The sequence below is a fragment of the Lampetra fluviatilis genome, chromosome 4 (genome assembly GCF_964198595.1).
Source record: "Lampetra fluviatilis chromosome 4, kcLamFluv1.1, whole genome shotgun sequence".
Classification (NCBI taxonomy): domain Eukaryota; kingdom Metazoa; phylum Chordata; class Hyperoartia; order Petromyzontiformes; family Petromyzontidae; genus Lampetra; species Lampetra fluviatilis.
Window position 1 is genome coordinate 22,317,882 of NC_136278.1, and position 16,165 is coordinate 22,334,046.

The 16,165-nt window shown below is 44.4% G+C and overlaps 1 protein-coding gene across 5 annotated transcripts in view; it reads left to right on the top strand.

Annotated features, from left to right (window-relative positions):
* Positions 1–16,165, top strand: part of LOC144931680 (extracellular sulfatase Sulf-1-like) — a 172,146-nt gene that overhangs the window by 74,759 nt on the left and 81,222 nt on the right. For all 5 annotated transcript variants that reach the window (XM_078855819.1, XM_078855816.1, XM_078855822.1 and 2 more), the window contains one exon: positions 10,519–10,592. The gene's annotated coding sequence lies outside the window, so the exon portion shown is untranslated. The remainder of the gene's footprint in view (positions 1–10,518; positions 10,593–16,165) is intronic.

Sequence of the window (16,165 nt, forward strand, 5' to 3'; positions counted from 1 at the left end):
CGCACGCTTCTAAATGTCGAGAGAAAAACCGGAGGACCCGGATAAAAATCCACACCACCACGGGGAGAGAGAACGCAATCTCCAAATATACAAAAGGTTTCAGGGTCGAGATCGGACCCACAACCTCCTGTATATTAGGCGAGGTAGTTAACATCTCACCACCGTGGCACCCATCACTACATCTCCACAGTTTTCGTGTTCTTGGGCGCGTGCTGTCCCTTGGTTGCCGTTCCAACACCAGTCCCGTCTATTGGTCATAATCTTCAGCGAAGTGTCCTGTACGAAACCCACTTACCTTTCTAATTGGACCGCACCTCCAATTACACGGTTGGCTACGTACGGTGCGAAAGAAGTTTGGCATGCATGCATACGTTGAATGATGTCTCTGATTTGTACGTTTCAATAGTTCTGTTTAACCATCTGGGCTAATGCTTGCAAGAAAAAAAAACTTCGAATGAATGGTTGGATGAACGGGTATGCAGATGCACGAAGATATGAGGTCAATGACCCTCGATGGATTGGCAGGACTAGAAATAGACTCCATGGCATTGTAACGCAAACAGGTGTCTGGCCACGCTGGGCTGCACAGAACAATTTTTAGCATCGGGCACTGAGCAGGCGACACTTGTGTTACATTGCCCTCAATATCCAACGTGGCAGGTGGGGTGCCGCTCGTTCAGCGAGCCCTTCTGGAACCGGCAAATGAGATAGGAAGTTTGTACTGTTGGTGCTTTTGCATCGCAAAGCACCGACAGTACAAACAGCCATGAGGGATGGTCTCCACATTTTTGTAAATCATCATGCTCGACATTAATCATCACCAACAGCCACGATCAACACACGCTGTTGGATGAAGGCCTCCGCGAGCCATCACCGACTGCCGGTTACCCTGCGATGTAATGATCTATATAGCATCTGCACACGAGCTGATTTCATCCCTTTATCTCCCCCGGAGGATGTTCCATTGCTTGGATATAATAGAAGAGTTTATTTTTTCTTCTCACGAAGGCCATTCTGTGTCTCACTGCTCTGTGTGAAGAGGGCATTGGGCGAATTGTTAGATTCATCTTATTGCTGAGTGCCATTGCGTGCGGCATAAAAAGTTAGAAACAAACTGCATATTCAAATAAAACTGCACAGTCCAAGTTATTCAGAGTGAAAGCTTAGGGTGCAGTTCAGTTTCCGGACTATTTCTGTATGCATATGTATGTTGAACTTCTTTCACACCGTACATAGCCAACCGTGCTAAAAAAAATACTTGTGTTATTTTAAATTGTAAAAGAGACGCAGTACCCATGAAGAATTGGATGTCTTTATTTACATACACTGTGTTAAAATTATACATGGCATGACATCGCCATGAGAGTGCATTACATTTGCATTAACGAAAGGATGTTGCGTCAACTGTGCGAATTTAGTAATTTATTTCCAGCTATCCTGTGTCACATCTGCTAACAACCACAGAAAACATTATGCACGTGTTTACTAAAATAACAATGAAGTCATTGCAAAAAGAGAGTGCTGGAAGGTTCGCTTTTTTTTTTACTCCAAATCTGTATTATTCTATAATTGTGCCCAGCCACAACATATAAACATGTGCATAAACATGACCGCGAACATCAAATAAGGCTCGTTGGCTGCAGATCTTGGATAGGGCACGTAGCTTAAGTTCATACGCGTAACCATAATGAATCCAGCACTGCTCTGAGTGTGCTCTTGCCTGCCCCGCATTAATAGACCCTGTGTGCCTTGCCTCCTTTGGTTGACCCTGTTTCAGGTTGATTTCATGTAACCAGGGTGAGAACTCAAGAGAGACCAGAATAGGAGTCTCATTTGCAATACTGACCTGGGTCACCGAAAAAAAACAACAGCAAAACAAATAAATTACTGAAGCAAAGAGAACGGAGCACAAAACCAACTGCGCATGTGCTTTGAGTTTGAAGTTTGTATCAAAGTGTCATTCGTGTGAGGAATCGCAAGACTGCACAATTCACAAAAATTTCGGCCAATTAAATGAAGAGTATTTATATTTGTGGGAGGCATTGAGAGCACCTGGAGAAAACCCACGTGTACATGGGACAACACTTCCCAATACACACGTGGTACAAGGTGATATTCGTCCACATTTGCTGTACTGCCTTCTCCTGGGCGAGCCACAGTGGCTCCTGGACGCCCAGAGTTTCCGTGATCCACCAACCCTAGCTGCCTCCACGACGCTGGATTACAAGTCACGTGTAGTGCCGGATGATGCTAGTGCAGGGCCTGTAGCATATGTTATAAAGGGGCCCTAAATAATACAAAACATGTAAACGCAGATGTTTTACTTGCACAGTAAGGTAATTGTCCATTTTCATTTGCTATACAGCCAGATAATACGACAAATCGCTAACCTTAAACACCAAGTCGTTCATAAAAGTTGAAGGCGGTATAGTACTATAGTAATAGAGAAAGTGCAGAATCACTGAACCGGAATTGATAGCTTGAAAGTGTTTAGGGGCGGGGTCCTTGAACGTGCGGGGCCCGTAGCATATGTAGCCACTTGTGCTATGAGGATAATCCGGCACTGGTCACGTGCACAGCCACAACCGCCCCACCGCTTTGTTAGACACACAAGTGTATAACGATTATTATTTTTAATCACGGACACCTACAATTTTTTTTTATATATATTCATAGACAGAGGGAAAATATAATGATGCTTTACTGGGGATAATGTGATGGTAATATTAGAGGCACCTAAGTGGTTTCCTCTGACATGAATGTTAATGTTGCTAACACACACACACCGAAATGTACCAATGCATAATACCCAAATTCATCCAGTCAATTCTGGTGAGTTAATGTGGGTAGATATTGCTCGGTATATTTAGCATTTGCAGGCGTGTAAGGTTCAGAGTTGCTCATTAATATATTTCCATTGGCACATCATATTCTGAAAGCTGGCCTGTGTACATTCCTCCTGCAAAGCATTACTATCAAACAGTCTAGAATTTCCCTGGACTTCCAATTGCTTTTCGCAGTCAAGCCCAAGTAAATCGAACTGGGAATCTCATGCTCAGCATGAGATGGGGTATTTTCGTTCGCTCGCTTGATTTCAGACGCGGCGAGGCTTTAACTGGAGCTGATCGAGCACCTGGTGCCTGGCGCAAGCGAGCGTGGAAACGTGAGCGCCGATCTTACAGGTGCCGAGAGAGAGAGAGAGAGAAAATGTTGGACGGCAACGGAAAATGATGAAGGGGAGCATTTCGAACTGGTCGGCACGTCGTACAGTGGGAAATGTAAAACTGTAGATTGTATAATGGCCTGTCTCAAAGCGTTCTGTCGGCCAAGAATCGCTAATCCATTGTGTTTTTTATTAGGATCCCGCTAGTCTGCTGAGTTATGCGCAGATGCTCGAGCATAAACGCGTGATCTCCACGCGGTGATTTTTCCAGACATTGAGGTAAAGTTGGTGCTCGAGTGAGCAATATGGCAGATTTTATCTGTTGCTCCGGTGGCCCCTGGGCCGGTGATGAACATTTCACATTCTCGTAGAAGAAACTGATCTCTCTGAAAAAATATAACCACGTTTTACTTCCCACAGTGGTAGGACTTATTTTCATCATTGTCATCAGTGCTTATTTTAGGAATCCCAAATGCCCTGTGGGATGGCGAAGAGATGGCAGTGCAGAAATTACCTTTCAGTTTGTATCCCCTCTTATGCGTGGCTTTTCTCCAGGCACTCTGCTTTTCCCGCACGTGACACTAGCCAATCAATCGTGATTTAAAGCTTTCGTGACTGCAGGAATCCATACTCTTTGGTTATTTCGCTGGCCCCACCCTCTTGCCCGATACGGCAACCCCCCCTCCCTCCCCCCCTCCCCCCCTCTCGTGGTCAATATAATGCCTAGTCCACAGCAGTCTGATTCTCTCACCTTAGACGGTCGCTTGTTGTTGCGATCGAAACGTCGTGATCTATAATTGTTTCTACCTACGTGACTTTACCGAAAGAACCAAAGAGTATACTAACCACTCATTCGTGTAATGGGCCAAACGCCCTAAATGCAAAGCTCACATTCCGAACGAAACGTCACGTCTCGGATAAAAAGTTGGATTGCGAGCATATTTTTTCAGCGCACTGGCGGTGAACTACACCGATCGGAGTTGGTGAATCAAAAACTTTCAGAACGTGACAATTTTCACAACGTCTGCAAGTTGCAGGGTGGGGTCCCGTTCACCGCTGAATCTCGGAACGCGCAAGCGGTTAGCGTTAATTTTATTTAGAGAGTCATAGCGTCGTTGTTTTTAAAGACGTTGTATTCGCCGCAGAGAACTTTAGCGACACGAACTGCACTCTATGATAGCTACCGCCAAACTGTGCCGCATGTCCTTCTCGCTTGACCTTGTGGGAGCCTCGGTAGAAAAATTTACGAATTTGGGCCTAACCCAAAAATAGATCAATCGGCTGAGCCTACCCCAGAAACAGCAACCGAACTCACACACTCCAAAGCGTTCACCAGGCGCTCCGATGGTGAATGTAGAGAGGACAGGACCTCAAATGCACACCCGTCTCCCCCGAGCAGCCCGGCACCTCCGATTAGCTCGGTTGGCTACGTACGGTGCGAAAGAAGTTCAACATACGTACAGCTCGGCTTAATTTGTGGTGAGGTCGCTTCTGAAAAACAAGTTAATTTACTCGGTGGGCTTTACCTGGTAAGATTTTTTTTTAGTTTTACGTGGATATTTTCGAGTGATTTGTTTACCTTTCGTATACTTTGCACTCCTATCGTGTTGTTGTATTGTATGTCTTCGTCACGTTCTGACCCGCCCCAACTAAGATATCTTTGAAAACGAGCTTTGTAGCTTATCGGATTCCTCCAGTGTAAATAATAAATATTCTGATTCTGAGTTACCAACCCACCGGCTTTTGAACCCAAAAGCATGGCTTTCAAACCGCTTGAAAGGAGGAGGCTAATATGCCATAATTTACCATTTCCTAGGGGAATGTGACCTCAGATTCCCCGGGAGAGGGTCTGTCTTGATTCATGTTTTTCTACTGACGAGTTGTGAACTCTGTTGGACCCTTTCCTTGTTCGTCGACGGGGTAGGGGAGCCGCTCAAAGGGTTAACGTTTAGATCGAGAGAGCCTGGTGTGGCATCGTCTCACTTTGAAGCCCTCGCACTCGTGAATAATATTCTTGGTTCTTTCGGTAAAGTCACGTAGAAGGGAAATAATAAAATAATAAAAATAAAACAATAAAATTCTCACGACGTTTCGATTGCAACACAAGCAATCATCATCAGGTGTGAAACCCACAGTAATAATTTTTTTGAAAAAAGTGGCGTTTTTTTTCTTTCACCTGAGGACGGCTGCTTGCGTTGTGGCCGAAACGTCGTGAGAATTATTTTATTATGTTTTATTTTTATTATTTTATTATTTCCCTTCTACATAACTTTACCGAAAGAACCAAGAAGATGAATCCCTGCAGTCACGAAAGCTTTAAATCGAAATTTAAGCTAAACTTTTCATTTTACCAGGTAAGGCCCGATGAGCTCTATAGCTCTTTTTCAGAAGCGATCTGGCCACAAATGATAGCTCAAGAACGTGGCTTATCACGTGCAAAATGTATAGCAGCCAAATACTCTCAGCGCATGTTGATAAATGAGGAGGGAAAAACTGGAGGATCCGGAGAAAAATCCACACGACCACGGTGAAAGAGACGTGCAAACTCCAATTATACAGCAGGCGTCAGGCTGGGAATCGAACCAACGATCTCCTGCATACTCGGTGAGGGCGTTAACATCTTGCCAACACACCACTCCTCCCTCGGCCAGGCAGGGGAGTGACTGCGCGAGTTCCTGAACCCGCACATTTGCGCTGCCAACTCGATCGGACAAAATTGCGACAGGCATCACGAACTTGGCGGTGCACTTGCATGCGTGCCTGCCTGCCTGCCTGCTTTAAGTGTTATTTATTTGAATCGTGAAGGTAAAACCGCCCAACAATAAGCCGGTAGCCGCATTCAGCGCCGATATTAAGCACACCTGGCATGTGACGTTAGAGGCAGTTACACAGACAAAAGCGCCGCTGCAAGAATGACCGCACGCCCTGTGAATTGTGGGAGTGTGTGTGTGTTTGTATGTATGCAGTGTGCATAACAGAACGCACACTAATACGTTGAACGAAGTGCAGCAATTGTTTTTTTTTAAACCTTGAGTGAGCAACATATAAATAATTAATTTATACGTCCTCTCTCTGGGTGGAAAGAAGCGTCGGATAATAAAATAATAAAAATTAAACATAATAAAATAATTCTCACGACGTTTCGGCCACAACGCAAGCATCCGTCCTCAGGTGATGACCAGGTCTGTCGGGGAGACGCTGTTATGTTTTATTATATTATGTTTTATTTTTATTATCTTTTTTTATTATTTTATTACTTTATTACTTCCCTTCTATGTGACTTTACCGAAAGAACCAAGAAGATGAATCCCTGCAGTCACGAAAGCTTTAAATCGAAATTTAAGCATCGGATATTTAAAAAGTCAAATAAATTGGACTAGATGAACAAAGTCAAAGCCTCTGCCTGCTCAATTATGCAGTGGGTCAGCACTTCTTTTAATATTTAGTCCCGAGCTCGTGGTAGTAAGTCCATAATCCCATGGCATGAGCCAGCATATCCATAGGATAGACACTGTTGACTTCAAACCAAGTGGTGCTTATTTTTTATCAATAAGGGAGGGATGTAAGTCTGAGTCAACCGATATGAGTTTCAGTAAATGTCCAGCTTCCTATGTTTGATCATAAATGCGGCGACCTGTGTGTTGGTCTGTGTCTTTGTGTTATCGTTAGCCCTATTATTTGACATAAAACAAATCGCCGGTGTGAATCTCAGAAAACGTCATGATTACAATGTACTCTAAAAGTCCAAACAATACAAACAACACTCTCAATAACCAAATACAGACATGATGACATAGCGATGACTAAAGCATTCTAAAACAGCAAAGTGCATTTAATTGTTTTACCAGGTCACTTTATGCCCTCTTAGCACTGACCCTGATGTGTCTGCTGTGGTCTCACCCCAGTGTGAAAAGATTCTCTCCCAATGAGTCTTGTGTCCACGTATGAGGCTCGCCCCAAAACGTAGCCAGGGAAGTCTCCCATTAGAGGTTAGGGCTTTGGTGTAGAGTGCTGGCACGGTGGTTGGCACACTGCGCTGTGAACCTGCACAGTCCTGTCCCATGGCTAACACAATTTTCGAGTGATATTTCAGCTGGTCACCTTAGGCCCTTCGTTTACAAACCCGCACTGAGATACGGTCAAACAAACTCCGTCACTGATCCAGAGTTGGGTTGCCTTCAACTAAACAGTCGATTGGCAAAGGGCTGAAAACAATCATCATTATTATTATTTACATCTGTTGCTATATGTACATACGGGCTATGTGAAGGTGGATCGTTTATTTGATGTATACGTGCTTTTTGGGTTCCTTTTGTGCCTGTTAAAGACATTAACTTTAATGGAAGAGTCAAGGATTGGGTAATATTTAAACGGTTATTTGCATGCGTGGTGGTGTTTTTTGATGTCGATAGAGTTAATACTCCTCGAATTAGCACGGTTGGCTACGTATGGTGCAAAAGAAGTTCAACATACACACATACATATGACACTCCAGAAAGTAAGACACACCCCAAATTTGACCCTGGTGTCAATAAATTATTTCCAATGCAACAAAGACAAAGATCCCCCGTACAGACTTAACAGGCTGTTGGGGCAAGTGCGGTTAGTGAGCCCCTATGAAGGTTGGCATGAAACACAAGGGGTGGGTTTCCAGCACCACTCCCTGCCGCTTTGCCCCCCCAGTGGCGATGTTTACTCACTGCACCAGGTACTAATTTAAGGCTGAGTCGACCTAGGGGAGGCCCATAACCGGTTTAATAATTGACACCTAGTGTTGGCCATGAGCGGGAATCGAACTCGGGTCGCAGGGTTGTAGCGCAGCGCGCTAACCGCTACACTATCGCTCCCCCAACACACATGCATTGACACCCGGCTAACAGATTACAACATGCACCTATAACGTTTTTTCTAATGAAGGGAAAAAAAGTGTGTTATAATCCCCAGAATTCGGTGTATATGTAATTGTGTATACGATTATGCTTGTCGCTGTAACTCATTCAGAATAGCGATACATTCAGGATTTTCATCGCGTCTTGGGCTTTAACAGGCAGTGTAACAACATTGACTTTCCCACATTTTAGTTTTGTTCAAATTGCATACATTGATCGTGTTGTTGGCAATCATTGCGCGTGTCGGTAAACTTAACTCATTTTTACACCCGTGCAAAAACTTCTCCTGAACACGGAACTCGGGTAATGCCTCTTTATTTCTGTGGACTTCGTTTTGTATAATTTAAGGGGCCGCACACAGCAGCCTCATTAGATTTACGAAGTCATTGAGACTCTTCACTGAAACGTTTTTCTTTTACGCTCACAGCACATTTACAGTAAAGCAAGCGTCTTTGTTGGTGGCGTTTTCATTGAGCCGTTAAGGGTATTTTTCGTGACCGCTATAAACCGTAAAAGAGTTATTAATGAGGTTGCTTAAGAGTCTGTGTGAATGGGTGCCTTGCTGTGGCAATGAGCTCGCTTATTGGGTGATTTCTTTCAGAAATTATGCGTTTTGGCTCTGTTGTATTTGGCGCTGAGAAATGGTGAATGAGCAGGCGACGAGGCTTTTATTTCCGTTCGCGTTCTGTCACGCACCGTGCCCAAGACCCAAACAAACAGCTCTGCAATAAAAACGCAGTCGCTCATGGCCATCGTCCAAATTGGCACCAGCAAATGCAATTGACATTTGGAAACTTTGCACCGAGTGTCACAACAAGGCCATTCACACTAGGTAATAGCGAAGTTGGAAAACTGGATAAAAGTGTCTCCCTGCTTAAATGGAGTGAGTAGTGGAGCCGAAATGGTGGTGGGGTGAGTCTATAAGATGGATAATGTTGTTAAATGTAAAGGTGGAGCCCTGCAATTGCTTGTGGCGGGATGTTAACTACCTCGCCTGGTATACAGGCGGTCCTGGGTTCGACCCTGACGTATGTATATTTGGAGTTTGCGTGTCTCTCTCCCCATGGTCACGTGGATTCTTCTCTGGGTCCTCCAGTTTTTCCCTCCAAGTTTATAAACGTGCGCTTAGAGTATTTGGCTGCTATAATTTTCCACACGATAAGCCAATTTGTTGAGTTATCATTTGTGGCCAGGTCGTTTCTGAAAAATACCTTATAGCTTAGTGGGCTTTACGTGGTAAAATAAAACTTGTTTCTAGTTCATAAAAAAATATTATGCATCGTTTGTTTATGCCACTGTTGGCAGAAGGGCCGCCACTAGAGAGCCCCTCTAGTGGGTATGTTGGCCTACTCTTCCACTCTAGGTGGGAGTACGCACACTTTATCCCACCACACCCAACCTGATGATTGGCTGTGTTGACAATTTAAGTATCAGTCTTCGTGAGTGTAGCTCCAAGATAGCGTCTATTTAATGCATCTTTTAAAGTATGATTTTATCTCTTAAGATTGGACTGAAGAATAAAACAAAATTCTGGATTGTCTCTGCTGTCTGACCACCATCCATCCTGATTGGCTGGGAGGAAATTGTATAATGGTGACCCTTATTAAAACAAGAGGGTGAGTAATTAACGTGGAATTCTTAGCGTGGATGTGGTGTGCACTCAGAACCAAAGCTGGTTTAACTTTGGGGGAGATGATTAAATTCAGTCGCTGGAACTGCTATTTCGCCATCGCTTGCCCTGCCTGCTGGGCATGTTTGTTGACCACAAATTAAATCCATGTGCCCTGCTCAAGAGAGGTGGCGTGTGGGAAGGGGCGAGTGGTGACAGAGGATTCAGGAGAGCAATATGAATGCAGACGTGGGGAAATGAAAAGCGAATAATTCCGCGAGGACTTATTGAGAGCGAAAGAGGCATCTATAGTGGGAGAAACATTGAGGCGGCAAGAGGGAAGGGGATGGGATATGGAGAGGGCGTCCGATGAGGGTAGGAGAGGTGATGAGAGGGAGATTGAATTCTAAAAAAAGAATTGAGAGCGAATGAGATAAATAATGGGAAATTGAGCAGCGGTTTGGCAATCTGGCGCTCTCTTAAATGTTGGCACTCGCAGTGTGAATGGCTGGCATCGTGGGATTTCTAAAAGGCAATTTTGTATTTTTAAGCCGACCAAGCCACAAATTGAAACTTTCTGCAGACAGAATTACCGAAAAGAAAACGGCACCAGGATTAAACTGTCATATTGTGATGTTGGCCAGATATGCTCTGGCTCTGGATCAAGTGAACGCAATTTTCTGTATTCGCGATCATCCCATATCTATTCCAGGCTGACTTAAGCAATCAGAGAAGTAGCCAGCATCCAGCGCACCAGCATGCAGCGATGTGTTCTTTTTTCGTGAAATTGCCAACCATACACACATTGGTGATACGATGTTGTTTTCCTGACTCGTGTCTTTCTTTTTTTTCACCAGTCTTCTTCAATCTCACAGTCAAGGTTGTGGACAGCACCGCACACGAAACAAAGAAAAACCGAAATCCACGCAGCGTAAGTTGTGAATGCATAAAGATAGTGTTGCGTGACTTTTAATGGTTAAAAATATATAGTTTGGTTCTGACATTATTAGACATGGCCCCAGTGCATTGTCAATGCGTTTTCCCCTTGTTTTTCCACAACTAAACTATAAAAAAACATTTTTCTTCTACCAGGTAAAGCCCACTCAGCTGTATAGCTCTTTCATAAGCGACCTGGCCACAAATGATAGCTCAACGAAGTAGCTTATTATGCGGGAATTTACAGCAGCCAAATACTCTAAACGCACGCTGATTATGACTATGGAGGGAAAAACTGGAGGACCTGGAGAAAAATCCACGTGATCACGAGGAGAACGTGCTAATGAGAAATATACAGCAGGCGTCAGGGTCGGCATCGAACCCCGACCTCCTGCATACCAGGCGAGGTAGATAACATCTCCGAGCCACCGCAGCGGCCAAACGTCCGGGTCTCCACGTGGGCTATCTCACGAAGTCAACCACGAGTGGCAAGTAAAGCGCCCATGGGGCCTTATCCATTGGAATCGTGGCCCTGTGATTAATTGGCCTCCGTTGTTAATGATGCAAAGAACATTCATGAGAGATTATAATGAGGAATTATATATTTTTCTTTTTTGCCTTTTGGTGATAATGTTGTAATTGTGCTGACAGCAGACAACATGTTTTATTCTCTCTCCCCTTTTGGGTTTGCATGGAACTCATTATGGGGGTTTAAGTTCTGGCAGTTGGATAAATTAAAAACACAAATTTTTAAACGAATCGGTCTTTATCAGCCACCACTCGACCAAATTAGTAAATAATGCGTCCACATTTGTGGTCGTTGAAAGTTGTGTTTTAACGAGCACTGATTATTTTGAAACTGATCCCTATTCCCTAATCATGTAATAGAATAAGTGCATTGAATTTATTACAAAAATTGATAAGTTCAAAAGAATAATGTGCACATCTGTGCATTTTTAATAACCCATTTTCAAGTCATTACCTGCATTACACACACACCAATACGGCGTATATTGTATCCCACGTACATCATTATATACCACGCCGGCAAGCACCGTTGGCGACAACCTAATAAGGCTTTTGCGAGTCATTGTGCCACCACTCCAAAGACAAAGGTTCCCCATGTAGCCTTAAAAGACTTGGGCAAGTACTATTAGTGAGCACCTATGGAGGCCAGCATGGCAAACGGTGGAGTGGGTGGCCAGCACCGCGTCCAGCCGCCTTTGTCTCCCCTAATGCTGATGTTTACACAAAGCACAGGTACTGGCTGAATCGTCCAGGTGGAGGTCCAGGACCTGGTTAGGGCACTTTGCTATGAGTCTGGTGACCCGAGTTCAATTCCAGCTCACGACAAACACCGATGATGAACATCTAAACTGGTCCTGGGTCAACCTTAATGAGCACCTTGTGTGGTGCATAAACATTGGCATGGGGGAGACAAAGGCAGCCTGGCATAGTGCTGGCCAAACAACCCCCAATTTTGCGCGTTTGCCAGCCTTAATAATGGACACTATCCCTTGTATTTCTGCCCTTGTGTAGAACGTGTGGCGAAATAAATATCATGCCACGGCTCTCTAAAGACGGTCCGTCCACCCACTTATCCACCCACCCACCCACTCATCTACCCACCCACCCACTCATCCACCCACCCACCCACTCATCCACCCACCCACCCACTCATCCACCCACCCACTCATCCATCCACCCACCCACTCACTCATCCACCCACCCACCCACCCACTCATCCACTCACCCACCTACTCACCCACTCAACCACTCACCCACCCACTCAACCACCCACTCACCCACTCACCCACTCACCCACCCACTCACCCACTCACCCACCCACTCACCCACCCACTCACCCTCCCACTCACCCACTCACCCACCCACCCACCGACTCAGCCACCCACCCACCCACTCACTCACCCACTCACTCACTCACCCACCCACTATAACCTTGGGGTAACATTTCAGGTTTACCAATCTCTCAATCGTAAGGCCAATGGAGGGTGCAAGCCCAGAGATTTGCGAACTAATGGTATGAGACCCCAAGTAACGAGCGCGAACCGCTGGCAGCTGCTCCTCTGCTATTCCTGCTTTGAAACGTCGGCCAAAATCCGTTGAGCTGGCGCAGCGATGTGCCGTGCTCGGCAAGCAAACCTAATGCTCATGTTTATAGCTGCGTGGCGTTAGTGCTGCGTGCCGCCGCCGCACACTAACACTTTGCACATTCGGATATTAAAAATAGCGCATCGTGAGTGTTAAACCTTCAAGAGATGGAAAACGTGTGTGCTCTATGACTAATACATTTCTTTTTTTCACGATTCACCCCACGGCAATGATATGAATTCAGTTGTAGTTGAGAGTAATGGGATCGATTCGTGAATGCATTATTTTTTGTTTCACACTTGCGGGATCACGTTGAACCTATACTGGTATGATCCTATAGAATATATTTTTGCAGAAAAACTATAAATATATCGAAAATTTGAATTCTGCTCTGTATCCCTACATATGAATACAAATGTGTTTTGTCTATCGGCCTATTGACTCTCCACATCAATGTTGTGCAGCAGTCTTTGTTGAAGAAAGCAAATCCTAGACCAGTTTTAACCTTTTGGGTCTTGTCAGTAGTCGGGTTTATTTCGGAAAAAAAAACATTTTCACGCGAACTCCGGTCATCCTCGCGGTGGCTTTTGGCAGCAATGAAACAAAGACAGTCACCGCATCGCGCACCTTCAGATGCACTTCTACGGCCGTCTGGAAAGCTCTTCCTTCTGATGTTGGGAAGCTACTGGAGCTGTGCACTTTTAAATAATCGAGATTGAAAACTCATTTCTTTCTCACCGCACCTCCGATGAGCATGGTTGGCTCCTGTACTTTGCGAAAGAAGTTCGAAATACATACATACTTACATGCAAGCAAAATGCTACTGGATAACCACATTTTTCTGACAAGAGCAATCTATTTAAGTTATCTAACCTGGTTAACACGTGTAGCAATATTATATACAAGCTCTTTATGCGAGATGAGTTTTTTTTATGTGCATCCATACATGGAACTGCAAGTCTCACTGCCATGGTAACGGATAGGGGGAGTTTAAACTCAGTTGTTTCTTGCACAGGTGAGTCAATGATTGTACGGCGAGTACAGTTATTCATTTTAATCAATTAATTCTACTCTCGCATCTAACCGGTGATGTCGCGCAGCGGTAGAGCAATGTGCTAGCAATCAGAACGTTGTGAGTTCAAATCCTGGCCGGGGGTTCACTTAGCCCATCATCGTTCAGGGGTCGACAGAATGATGACCATACTAATAGGGTTTTTCCCCTTTTTCTGGCAACAAAACTGATACCTTTTGCAAGGAATCATGCTTACATTAACCACAATACTTGCAGTCAAATGCGCCTTTTGGCGTCATCTGGTCGAACACCATATGAGACGAGGCTCAAAAGAAAGCTGTCTCTGGTGTGGACCAATCAGTTTCAAAGACAATGCATAAATTATCAGAGTATTTTTTTTTTCATTTGACTGCAAGTATTGTCATTAATGTAAGCATGATTCCTTGCAAAAGGTATCAGTTTTGTTGCCAGAAAAAAGGGGAAAACCCCTATTAGTATATTTTGGTACTGGCAAAGGAGGTCCCATGATGAAGAATGATGACCACTTGGTGAGGAAGTCAACAGTGGCTGTCCTATGGAAAGACTCGTCCCTGCCGTAGGATTGTGGATTTTCCTTGCCTGCCTCAGGGCTGTAAACAGCGGACGAGCCCTGCCTCGTTGTTCATTGACCGATATCTTCTCTTCCACGATGAGCGATGGTACGATGAGTGGTTGACGCTCAAACGTCGCCCAACTCGTCCCGTTGTTTGTGAGCCTGGCCCTGGAATTCCTCGCGTTTCTCAGCGACCGCGTAAAAGTCAAGAGCGCCAGGGCAAACACGGGCCGTCTGAAGAAAAAAAACCACAACAACGAGAGCCCGGAAGAGGACAGGAATATTATGGTAACCGATTAGACGTAATTGCGTCGGCGGCTGGCCTAATTAATTCCCCCGCGCTCATTTAGGTAATTTAATGTGCGCATTTAATATGATTCATTGAAGGGTAATTCTGGGAATTATCCCCCCCCCCCCAAAAAAAAAACTGTTTCTGGATGTCTAATAATTAAGCATCATTATTGTTTTTTAAGCTAAAACGTCTCCTGAAAACGGTTTTAAAGAAAACCGTAAACATTTTCAAAGAGAGCTCTCATTCACTACCGTTGCATAGAAACAACCAAGGCAGCAGTGGCACCAGCACGAAGTTGCAGGGCTGCACCTTTACCTTTGTTGATACACAATATGTAAAATTGTAGACCGATTGTTTGTGTGTATACTTAACGATATGTTCAATGAAATCGCGATGTATCACGTTGACGTATTTTCCACAAATAAATATTTGCGGAGTTCCCATAACGACTGGCAGCAAAAGTGGCCAGGAAATAGCAGCAGAGTAATTGTATTGCATTAATCAGTATGGATTCTCGAGTGTAATCCCCTTTCTATGCGCCTGGTTTTCTTGTCACATGGGCCAAACGCTCATGAATGGAATTGGCCACACATCCCAATGCAGGACCCTCCTGAAAGAAATGGGCTTGGTGACTCTGCAGCTTTTCTGGGTAAGCAATTAACGTTATTATGATGATAGTTATTATTAGGAGCTGTTTGGAATTTGTAAACTGCAACATTGGTGTGTTTAGTACATTTTTATTGTGAGCTGTTCATGGTCAAGAGCCTAATAATAGCATAGATATTAGGCAACTTGAATCGCTGTGTGTTTTGGCTTAAATATTTGTAAACCATGCCAGTTTAAGAACCCTTCAGCTGAATGCCAAAACGAGGCTCTAAAACCAAACACATGTCATACGCAATCCATTTCAAACGTGTTCCACATCAAATATCGGCAGGTATTCGCGTGGGTTAGTTCTCCAGCAAAATCTCGCAAGATGAATAGACAAAAAAGATGAAAATAGTTTGTTATGGCTGGTAGAGTGCGTTCATGCAAAGCACATTTACAGTACTGTGAACATATCAGAATTGTTCACCGGGCTGTGAAGTGGCCAGAAGATGGAAGTCAATCAGTGGATTGTTGGATCCATCCGTGTAGCGCTGTTGAATGTTGCTCCCTCGTAGGCGTGGGTTTTCTTTGCGTACTCCCAATTCCCGCTCACATGTAGCAAACTGCTCATTGCCAATCATCAAGATGCAATACCCTCCAGAAGAGGAGTCTTGAGACTGAGTAAGGTTTTCCCAGGTAATTAAATGGCGCCATTGTGAGTATTGCTTTGACTGCAGAGCAGCCATTATTTAATCCAAGAAAATAATTGACAAGAAGGGAAATCTTCTGATGCGTCGAAATATTTCTGTCCTCTTGTTTTCTCAAACTGCCTATTTCTCTCTCTAAAATTTACCAGGCTCTCATAGGTCCATTGGCTCTTTCTCTCCCTCGGTCGCTTACCAGTCTTGTTGGGTCTTTCATTGACATGCTAATTTCTCTGCTCCAGCAGACTCAACTTTCTCGGTGCCCCCC